The 12,249-nt window shown below is 49.5% G+C and overlaps 1 pseudogene; it reads left to right on the forward strand.

Annotated features, from left to right (window-relative positions):
- Nucleotides 1-25: 25 nt before the first annotated feature.
- Nucleotides 26-12,249, forward strand: part of LOC117870023 — a 21,779-nt pseudogene continuing 9,555 nt past the window's right edge.

The raw sequence follows: 12,249 nt of genomic DNA on the forward strand, positions 1-12,249 counted from the left end.
GTGGGCTCTGCTGGACCCCACTCAGAGAGCTCTCTACTGGGATGTCATGCAGGAGAACTATGAGAATGTGACCTCTCTGGGTAAGGATTCCTGTCCCCTTGGTTCTTGGAAGGGGAGAAGAAGAGAGAAAATGTTTATGCCACCCCCACAATGCCACCTCTACTCTGTCCTGTTTCAGCATCACCCAATATGCCAGTGACACACACACTACCAGAGACCCTCCCCCACTGCAGAACACTTTGGGAACAGAGCACAGGAGCAGTATCACACAGTGTCAAATATCTCCTGTTTGGTCAAGTAAAACTGAGCGTTAAGTGCGGCATAACCAACAGAAGGTTCCTACCCCTGACCTCTCAAACCCTGAGCCTTCTCCACCCAAACCTGAATGTGCTTGGGGTGTAACGAGCAGGCTGCTGGAGTCAGAGCTGCTGGTCCAGGGTTACTTATCACACAGACACTCCGTGCATCCTTGAATGCTGGCTGGGAGTACCCAGAGAAGGAAGCTCAGTGGTGGATTTAATGTTAGTGGGGCCCTGTGCTCAGCTTCATTTTTGGGGCCCCTCCTTGGGACCCAGCCAAGAAAAAGAACATTCTCTCTTATCCCCCCACCCCCATTTTTCATTATTTTTTTCTTCATCCTCCTCCTATAAGTAATAACTTATAGTAGTCTAACTTATTTTTCCACAGAGCACTTGTAAATCACTGAGGGTCTCGGCGGATCACTTAATGATCTTTCCAAATATTATTTGTACCGTTAGCTAACTAGTGTAAAGTGCTTTGGACAAGAGCCCTTTGAAAAAAAAATGTAAAAAACATTGTGGTGCAGGGTCTGGCCAGGATTTAGGGTGTGGGAGGGGGCTCAGGGCTGGGGCAGGGTCTGGGAGGGAGTTAGGGTGCAGGAGCAGGCTGGGGTTTGGGTACAGGGTCTGGCCAGGAGTTAGGGTGTGGGAGGGGGCTCAGGGCTGGGGCAGGGGGTTGGGGTGTGGAGCGTTTACCTGGGGCAGCTCCTGTTTGATGCGAGGGATGCAGGTGGGGATGTGTGTGCGGGGGAGCAGGAGTCAGAGGGGCTTGGGGGTGCGTGGGGGGCAGGAGGTATGGAGTTGCAGGAATCAGGGAGGTTAGGGGACTGGGGTGTGTGTGAGAGGGGCGAAGGAGTAAGGGCTGGGGGTGCAGGGTCTGTGAGGGAGTTAGGATGCAGGAGCAGGCTGGAGGTTGGGGTGCAGGGTCTGGCCAGGTGTTAGGATGCAGGAGGGGGCTCAGGGTTTGGGCAGATGGTTGGGGTGTGGAGCGCTTATCTGGGGCAGCTCCCATTTGGTGCGAGGAGTACAGGTAGGAATGTGTGTGTGGGGTGTACAGGAGGTCCCATTTGGTGCTCAGGGTGGGGGTGAGGGTGTGGGGTGTCACGGAGTGTGGGGGAGTCAGGGCCCTGCACCCCCACTTACTGCGATTCACGGTGACTCTCAGCCAGCCAGTAAACCAGAAGGTTTATTAGGTGACAGGAACATGGTCTAAAACAGAGCTTGTAGGTACAGAGAACAGGACCCCTCAATTGGGTCCATCTTGGGGGGCAAGGAGGCCAGAGTTCCATCTGGGCCTCCCTCCATTTCCCCAGCCAGCTCCAAACTGAAACCCCCTTCAGCCCCTCCTCTTGCCTTTCTCTCTTTCCTGGGCCAGGAGACCACCAGATCTTTGTTCTCCAACACCTTTAGTTAGCACCTTGCGGAGGAGGGGCCCAGGCCATCATTTGCCAAGAGACAGGGTATCAGCCATTCTCTGTGCAGACCCCTGCCCCTCCAGGGCTCTGCAACAATCACACGCCGTTATCCCACCACCTACACACTTAAGAAAGGCATAGGGGAAACTGAGGCACCCACACAGTCTTCAGAGAAACCATTAAGAACATTCCCACTTCATCACCTCTCCCCCCTTCGAGACCAAACTGAGTGGGGTCACTTTAGCCGGTGACCTGGGGCAGTTCGAACCTACCAACATTCCCATGGATGCCCCAGCATCTCCCCCATTCCTTGGTGGGAGTTATACCAGGCACTTCCAGTTTCACGCCCATGTTGGGTGTGCTTGATGGCACTTGCAGGCTGCAGGTGGGAATGTTTATGCGGCCCGTGCCCTTTTGCCACCCCACAACCCCTGGGGTTCAAACTGGGATTGGGTCTTCTCCCAGCGCTCCAGTCTGGGGGGGGCTTTGATTCGGGTTCTCCTGGTTAAGTGCCCTCATCTAGACATTGGCCACCCTCTGACCAGGTGACTCTGTCACCAGCAGCTTGGCATCAGCCCCTTTCATTTGATGCAACCACATCGGGGCAGAGGGGTCAGTATACACCGCAAAGTGTCGCCCAAATAGATATGGCTGCAGCTTTTTAAGGTCCTGCACCATGGCCAGGCATTTCTTCTCTATGGCCGGACAATTCTACTCCCGGGGCAGCAGCTTCTTGCTCAGGTACCCGATGGGGTGTGTCTCTCCCTTAGTATCGGCCTGCATCAGCACCGCGCCCAGCGCTGCATCTGAGGCGTCAGTGAACACTTTAAGGGCTTGGCAATGTCCTGGTTTACCAGATTTACCGGGCCCTGGATTAGAGCCTCCTTCAGCGCAGAGAGCCCTCTGGAACTGCTCGGTCCAGACCACCACGTCTGGCTTCCCCTTCTTACATAGCTCAGTGATGGGGACAGCTAGGGAGCTAGAGTGGGGTACAAACCCCTGGTAGTATCCCGCCATCCTGATAATGGCCTGGACTTGTTTCTTGGTCTGGGGAACGGGCCAATCTCTGATCATCTTCACCTTGGCCAGATCTGGGCTTGAGCAGCCACTCCCCACCTTGTGGCCCAGATACATCACCTCTGCCATCCCCACCCTCTGGCTGGGAACCTGCAGCACTGCTGGACTGTGTCACAGACTCCGGGCCAGTAAAAGTTCTGCAGCAGCTGCTGCCTGGTGCAGTGGATCCCCTGGTGTCCAAATTCAAATCCTCGGCCGTTACAGGAGCAGGGCCTGGATCCTGCCCCAAAGAGACAGTCACCCCCCAACAGTCCTCACAGCCGATATCCTGGAGAACCCCAATGACCAGCCAGCCCAACCCCTCCTTGGTCTGCACAGGGATCTGGGCCATAGGCAGGGTGAGGGGCTTCATCCCTGGGACCTTCACGCAGGTCACACAGCGCCTCAGCATCGGGTGGGGTGCACCACCCTAGGCCTGACAACAGTTCTCTCTGTCCCAGGATCTCACCACTCCAGGAATGTCTCCCCATTGACCATCACCTGCCGCTCCCACTGGGGGTCCCGAGGGTCCTGAGCCCAGGAGACTCCACACAGACACATAGGTTGGGGTCAGAAGTGGAAGCCTGACCACCACCACCCCACCCATCTGGCTGCTGGCGTCTATGGCCTTGGGACCCAGCAAGAGAGCTAGACATTGGGCTTTTCTGCAGGATCCCCCTGATTCAAATCACCAGCCTGCTCAAAGGCGGTGTGGTGGGAATCCACACATCCCCCCTCCTTAACCAGGGGCAGCAATTTAGTATCGAGGTTCCCTGCAGAACTGGCACCCTGGGGTCTATCCCCACTCACCCCTGGGAAGTCCCCTATGCCTCTCCGCTCCACCACCACCAGTCCATGCTGCTGCTGCTGCTGCGTCTCCTGCAGCTTTTTCTCAGGCTCTCGCTGTCTCTCACGGTCCTCTTGCTCTCTCGGACTCAGCTCCAATCCCATCTGTCTCCGATCCCCTGATGGGGAACCTGATCGTGAAGACTCCCATTTGGTTGGGGACAGGAGTTTTGGGGATGCCTGGCTTCCACTCCAGCTGCTCCCAGATCCTCTTGTAGCCTCATTTGGGTCAGGAATCTGCTCCTTAGAGCGGTCAACATCTTCCAGCTGCCCGATTAACTGTGCTTTGGTGAATTTTCCAATGTGTAACACGCTCTTTTTGCACAGGTTTACAATGTCCTTCTTAAGGAGATGGTGATAGGGCATCACTCCACTGTTCCCAAGTTGTTCTGGACTCACCGGCCTGTGTGCTCTCAGCTCCACATGGTTTCTAGGAAGAACCCCTAGTGTGCCAGCCCTTCTCCAGGTCACCACCTCTCTCCCAGGGTTGAGCTGCAAACTCCTCCACCCCGAGATTGCTTGTTACAGTCCCCAGGGGAGCCCTGTTACTACAACAGTCCTTCTCGCTAGTCAGACACTCCCAGGGGTTAAGTGTAGCTCCTTCGCCCCCTGAAACCACCCCTCTAGGAGCCTTCAGCATGCTTGGTCCTCGTTAACCCCCCTTCGTTTTACTGCTCCCCAGTCACTTACTTCAGGAAGCGCCATCCACGGGGTGCAGTACATCCCACCACTGCCACCAGTTGTCACGGAGTGTGAGGGAGTCAGAGCCCTGCACCCTCACTTCCTTTCATTCACCGTGACTCTCAGTGAGTCAGTAAACCAGAAGGTTTATTAGGTGATAGGAACATGGTCTAAAACAGAGCTTGTAGGTACAGAGAACAGGACCCCTCAATTGGGTCCATCTTGGGGGGCAGAGAGGCCAGAGTTCCATCTGGGCCTCCCTCCATTTCCCCAGCCAGCTCCCAACTGAAACCCCCTGCAGCCCCTCCTCTTGCATTTTTCTCTTTCCTGGGCCGGGAGACCACCTGATCTTTGTTCTCCAACACCTTTAGTTAGCATCTTGCGGAGGAGGGGCCCAGGCCATCAGTTGCCAGGAGACAGTGTGTCGGCCATTCTCTGTGCAGACCCCCACACACTCCTGCCCCTCCAGGGCTCTGCAACAATCACACACCCTTATCCCACCACCTAGACACTTAAGAAATGCATTGGGGAAACTGAGGCACCCACACAGTATTCAGAGAAACCATTAAGAACATTCCCACTTCATTACGGGGGGGCTGCAGGAGTCAGGGCATGGGGTGTGGGAGGGCTGGGTGTGTGTGGGGGTTCAGGAGTCAGGGCAGGGGTGTGTGGGCTGGGGTCATGGAGTGGCTCACAGCAGGGGCTGAGGGTGGGGGGTATGTGATAGGGGAGTGCAGGGGCTCTGCCCTGATTCCACCCCCTTCCACAAGGCCCTGCCCCCACTTCTTATTCGCCTCCTTCCCCAAGTATGCTGCAGTCCCAGTTCTCCCCCTCCCTCCCAGAGTGACCTGAGCTCAGGCAAACAGCTTTTTGGCAGAGGGGGAAGCGGTGGGGAGGGGCAGGAACACAGTATGCTCCAGGGATGAGGTGGGGAGCGTGGAGCTTGGCTGTCGGTTGGTGCGGCGCCTGCAGCAGGAGCCCCAGGAACCGGCAGGACCAAGCTTCTGACCCCACAGCTGCCCGGCCCCGGGGCCTCCTGTCATTGGGGGCCCTGTGCTTTAATATAAATCTGCCTAAGAGGGAGCTCCAGCAGCAGAACATTGACTCTCACCCAGGATTACAGATGACACAACTCCTCACTGCACTGGATTGCACCACAGTGTGTGAAAATGGCTTTGGTTGGTAGTAAAACTTCCAGAGACCTGGAGAGTCTTGCTCCCCCATCACCATTTGAAATAGCCACAATCTCTCTTCTCTGCAGGCTCCTTGGATTTTTGAGTTCCTCATTGCCACAGTCACATAACCCCGATTCTTATTTTTCACATTCTGCTTTACCAGACTAATTAGAGTCTGCTGCTCCCGAATTATAGCTTCTAATTTCCCAGTGTTCTCCACACCCAGGGATTTTCCTACTCCCTCCCATTACACTGAACTCATTAGATTCCCTAGTACATAAAAACAGCCACACTGGGTCAGACCAAAGGTCCATCTAGCCCAGTATCCTGTCTTCTGACTGTGGCCAATGCCAAGTGCCCCAGAGGGAATGAAAAGAACAGGTAATCATTAAGTGATCCATCCCGTTGCCCATTCCTCAGGTTGACTGTGCGTTGTGTGAAGAAATATTTCCTTTTGTTTGTTTTAAACCTGCTGCCTATTAATTTCATTGGATGATTCCTACTCCTTGTGTTATGAGAAGGAGTAAATAACACTTCCTTATTTACTTTCTCCACAGCAGTTATGATTTTATAGACCTCTCTCATTTCCCCCTTCGTCTCTTTTCCAAGCTGAAAATTCCCAGTCTTTTTAATCTCTCCTCATACGGAAGCTGTTCCATACCCCTAATAATTTTTTTGCCCTTTTCTGGACCGTTTCCAATTCCAATGTATCTTTTTTTTAAATGGGGCGACCACATCTGCACGCACTATTCAAGATGTGGGCGTACCATGGATTTATATAGAGGCAATATGATATTTTCTGTCTTATTATCTATCTCTTTCTCAGTGATTCCCAACATTCTGTTCGCTTTTTGACTGCCTCTGCACCTTGAGTGGATGTTTTCAGAGAACTATCCACAGTGACGCCGAGATCCCTCTCTTGAGTGGAAACAATTAATTTAGACTCCATCATTTTATATATCTATTTGGGATTATGTTTTCCAATGGGCTGCAATATGTGTTATCCTGACATCTAGTACTGTTGAGATCCTTCATTTAGTAATATACCTGCTCTTCCTGTTCCCTTTCTCCACCGAACCTCACCAGCCCATGCTTACTGTTCCCAGCTTCCCCAGGACTCTCTCTTTGTCTCTGGACCTCTCTGAGCAAGAAGCAGTGCCAGGGTGACTTGCCCTCAATCTGGAGTCTTCGATTTCTGGGACATGGATTTACTTTCTCTGTGTTTTAGGAGCCTCTTGGAAATTGAGTGTCTGTGACATTAACCACAGTGCAGTCTGGACTGTTGAACAGCTGTGTCCCCTCAGTTCCCTAGGCTGGGGTGCATAGGCATGCACAGCACATTTCATTAGGGTGTGCACCCAGGGAATTTTATTTTTTTTAAAAGGTGAACATTTATTGAATACTCAGTCATAAGGAACATTATTTTTATTCATCAAACAAACTAAAGAAACTAAAGCTAAACTAAACTTATTTTTTTTAAATTAACAACTAAACTTTACTTAAAAAATACAAACTTAAAAAATGAGACACAAAATACCAAATTTTTGCTGTAGTGATAACCAGACGTATACAAAGATACAGTCAATTTTCATGATCTTTATCTTTAACCAGATAATGAGCTAACCCAAATTGACCAGATTAAGGTTTCATCATCTTCCTGTCCTAGAGAATGAGACGTCGCTCACCAGGTGTTGTGGACTTAAATTCCTCAATCACATCACTGTAATTAACTGATGAAGCCAATTCTTGTTCAATGTACAAAATCATGAGTGAGTTGAGGCGCTGTTGGGACATTGTACTACTTAGTTTGTTTTTTTACATGTGCTAGTTTCAAAAAGTCTCTTTCACATGAACAGCTTGTAACAGGTAAGACTGCAAAGCACTGAATAGATTTGTAAAAGGCCTGGAACATGGAAGACCGATCCGATTCCTTTAGCCAATCAAGCCACTCTCTGGTGGTGTTCGTAGTGCTACCTTTAGGAACCTTTATTCTCTCCTGCTCCTCTTTTGTATCAAAGTGATGCTGGGACTCAAACACATCAACAATACGAGTGGACATTTTTCTCTTCTTAACTGGTGCAATCGATATATCATTCTCTACACACATTTTCACACTGTCATTGAAAATATTCTGGGCCACTTCACATCGCAGCCAAAGAGTTATGCAAGCTTTTCACCCCTGTCATTGCAGTAAGTAAGTTGAGATCTGGAGCTTGAAGAGCCTTACTCACTTTTACCACCATCTGGAGAATAGGGTGCATCATGTGAAGGGCAAAGATGAACTTGAATGAATTTAGTTCATGGATAAGGCCCCTGGCTTTTATTTTAGCATTAGCAAAGCGAGTTGTTTCGATAATCTCTTGTAAAGCTTGTAAAATGATGGAGTAGTTTTGTTTTACAGCAGCCACTGCTTCTGCTCTGCATGCCCATCTTGTGTTTGACAGTCTTTAACTGGGATCCTACGTCTTGTGAAATCTTCTCCATTACTGCATGTTGCACAGGACTCCCCTCCATGAAGGCATAAAGAGTCTGAATAACACCAAAAACATCAAAGACAGTTCTGTTTTGTTTACTTGAAGTGCATACATCTACAGGCACTGTGCATAGCAGTGTACATAGAGTATTTCACTGTTTCTTTACATTTCATTTGGACTCCCGCAGTACATCCAGACATAGTAGATGTGCCATCAAAACAGACAGACATCACTGATGACCGGTCAGTGTTAAGAATGCCAAGGACATCATTTAACTGGTCAAAAATAGACTGAGCATCAATTGTTAATAGTCTCTGAACTGACACAAAATGTTCAACTGGACTATGTTTTTCATTGTCAAAATACCGCACCACAATGGACATCTGTTCATGGTGTCCACAGTCAGTAGTGTCATCGGCAATTATTGAGACCATTTTTCCATTTACCGAAGACACAATCTTTTGTTGCGCAATATTGTGTCATTTTGTGTCAAATCATTTTGGATGCGATTACTCAGGTAGCATTTCGAGGAGATTGTTGCACATGCTTTGCTATTACGGGATCATATTTTTGGACCATATTGACAAGATTTAGAAATAAACCTTTCTCAAAACTGTCAGCTTTTTCATTGTGACCCCTGAATGGTCTCCCACCTTTCGCCAAACACAGAACAATGTCAATCGGTCGCTCCATTACACTTCGGTTATGGCACCGTTCTTCTTGTTTAGACAGATAAGCCTGCTTGCCCTCATCCAACAGTACATCAATACGTGTCCCTTCATTAAAACTTGACCATGAAAATCAGCTCAACACATGAGATTTTGACAGTTGGTGGTTTTTAAAACATTCGTTAGCCCTATGCCAGTTTTTTAATCCCTTATCAATTAATGCTGGATCAGTGTGACCTTTGTTTGCTGCATCATTAGAGGAGAAGAAACGGCAGTAAAAGCAAAATGCTGCGTCCTTTGATGAACTATATTCTAACCATCTATACTTTTCATACCAATCGGACTGAAAACTTCTTTGTTTATTCCCTATTTTACTTCTAGGAAACAACCTCAATGTAGGCTGATAAGGACCTCTAGATAATCGAGACTGGCGGTTAAATCTATTTTTTTGAATATCACAGACCGGGTCATCAGATGGAATGTTTGATGGCTTTGAATAGGAACTACGCTGACCTGAACTAAGAGACAAAGTCTGTTTCTGTTGGTCATTACTCAGTTTATTGCACAGGCTGGAACTGGTGGCAGCATTATCTTCATGTAAGTTCTTAACCGAGGAGTCCGAGGTATTTGCACTACTATCAGCACATTCATTATAATTCAGTTTGTCTGCTCCTTTTCTTATCTTAACAATGAACTGATCCATATTCTAAAATTAAAAGGGAGTACAATACGATTGAATTAAAACATAAAGCCACAGGCTTGTTATGCTGTTTCAGTAGAGTACACGCGACAAAGATGACAAACAGTGTAGACACTGCGCTGGGCACGCCTGATGCGGCCGTTTATATAGGTCAAAGAATTTTCTAGAATAGCAGTCAGAGAGGGAGGGGAGGACCAACGGTAATGCGGCGCCGCAGTAGTGGGGACACATGCTGCGAGCAAATGTGGGCTTTCTAGATAGAGTGTATCACGCGATTAAATTTAAATTAAAACACAAAGCCAATTTTTTTTGAGACATTAGGGCAGGGATGGGCAAACTTTTTGGCCCGAGGGCCACATCGGGGTTGCAAAATTATATGGAGGGCCAGGTAGGGAAGGCCCTGCCCCCTAGCCACCTCCCACCCCCTGACAGGCCCCTGGGACTCCCACGCCTATCCAACATCTCTGCTTCCTGACCGCCCCCTCCAGAGACCCCTGCCCCTAACCACCACCCTGGAATCCCACCCCCTAGCCAACCAGGGGCGGCAGGTGTGTATAATTTTTGGTGGTGCCCAAGCAGAGCTGTCCCATCCATAGGACGGATTGGGTCAACCACTCTGGACCCTGCACTTTGCGAGGCCTTGTGCTTTAGGGAGACACAGGTTCCAGGGCAGCCTGGGGGCTTAGCGGAGGGCCTGGCACCAGCGAGCAACCCAGCCCCTGCATGCCTCACTCCACCCCACTCCACTCCTTCCCCCCAAACCCCTGCCCCTGAGCAACGCTGGGAGCTGGTGGGGTGGAGCAGAGCGGGCTGGGACCAGGTCACTTGCTGCTGCCAGCGCCAGGCTCCCCACTATCTCCCCAGGCTGCCCTGGACCCCTTGTCCCCCTGAACAATGGGACAGGGCTAGGCACCACCATGTTGCGTGACGGACACTTGACAAAGTTATTGGACTTAGTGATGGACATTGGGGGAGGTAGGGGGTATTATGTCATTCAACCGGTAAAATAGCACACAATTTTCCACACTGAAAAAAAAAAAGTAACCTAGTTAATAATAATTAATAATAAAATCAACTCATATAATTAATGAAAAATGTGTGTATACTGTATATGAGATTATTATATGAGAAATGAAAATGAGCTTGCTTTGGGATTTTACAAGGCACTTATATCATTTAAACACATTTGGTACCCTAAGTAATGATAACACTTCTTGAAAATCACATAAATAGGGATATCATGATCCCCTTCCTTCACCCCATTGCAAAGGTGCAGGTGTTATTGCTGGCCCTAGGGCTGCAGAAAACCCTATGGGCAAAACATATGGAAAGAAGAGGATCAATTTATACAGAGGGCTGAAGGGGGAGTCCCATAGTGCATTAATTAACACTTAGATAGAATGGAATGCCCAGAAGAATGAATGACTTGAGGACAATTTCCTGAGGGACCCATGCCCTTGCAGAGCTTTTCTAGCTCTGGCATTTACATTTCTACATAGGGTGGTTTGGCCCACAGAAATAAAAATCTGCAGATCTTCCATGTGGTTTTGGACCAATGGAAAAAAACAGTTACAATTCAAGTGACTTTTAAAATTCCCTATGAAACTGAGTTAACAAAATAAATGAGCTTATGGACAACCAGAAAATATACTTCTCAGGTGAAAAACTATAACTGGGCTTCTTTGCAAAGAAATTATACATTTTCTTACAGGAAAAGCCACAAACTGTCTGGAAAGGAAGAGTAGATTAAATTACTTGCCTCAGTGAAATTAAATATCCGGAGAATTGCTGTGCCTGTGATGATGATGACCAGGGTTTGCTCACCTGTGGCTCCCCCTCCCTGTGTTGTGGAGGCACAGCCAGGCAGGTCTGCATCTGCAAGCAGGCCCCCTGCCTCAGGTGCAGCTCCCATTGGCCTTGGTGGCCAACAGTCTGGGAGCCTCCTGGCCAATGAGCTGGGGGTGGGAGGGGGAAGTCAAAGGGGAAGATTGTATGGAGCTCGGGAGCAGGGGAGGCAGTGGGGAGGGGAGCTGTCTCTGGAGGCACAAAGTGGGGCTCTCTGGAGAGGGGTGATGGGGGCACAGAGGCTGGTGAGGATCTTTCAGGGGGGCAGAGGGTAGTGTGGGTCTCTGTGGGGTGAGGGGGAGTGATGGACAGAGCCAGCTGCAGCCTGGGTCTGGTCTGTGGGGGAAGGGAGTGTTGCTATACCCCCGCCCCCAGGAAGCCCCCTCTGTACTGTGTATTTTATGCCAGCCCTGGGGTGCCCATCGCTGCTCCTTTCTGCTCCCCTTATCCTCCCAGCCCCCCTAACCATGAGGCTCCTAGCAGCGTTTGGCTCAGCACAGAGCCAGACATGCTGCCCCAGAGCTCTGCCCTGCATTAGGGTGTGCCTGGGCACACCTGGCACACCCGATGTGCACGCCTATGCAGGGGTGCCTTTTACACTGCTTTACTGTGAGAGCAGCCACTCCTGGGCAGTTAACACACAGTCTCCAGCATGTGACTCGCTCCCAGCAACACAGTACTGCTAGTCAGCCACTCACAAATTACAGTACACCACAGGAGAACCCCAGAAAATTCTCTGGTCCCACACTTCCCCTCAGAAATATGCATCTTGCCCTGTCCAGCACACTACTGAACAATACAATTTCATGTGAAGTCTGTCATTTCATCAGTGGAACATGATATGCACCAGCTTTGTTATCCCAAATGGAGTTTCCAACATATATTAATCCAAACACACTGATTTGATAAAACAATCAAACAACGTTATTAACTACAGGGAGAAAGAACAGGAGTACTTGTGGCACTTTAGAGACTAACAAATTTATTAGAGCATAAGCTTTCGTGGACTACAGCCCACTTCTTCGGATGCATATAGAAGTGGGCTGTAGTCCACGAAAGCTTATGCTCTAATAAATTTGTTAGTCTCTAA

Source organism: Trachemys scripta, chromosome 25, assembly GCF_013100865.1.
Source record: "Trachemys scripta elegans isolate TJP31775 chromosome 25, CAS_Tse_1.0, whole genome shotgun sequence".
In the NCBI taxonomy this organism is placed as follows: Eukaryota; Metazoa; Chordata; order Testudines; family Emydidae; genus Trachemys; species Trachemys scripta.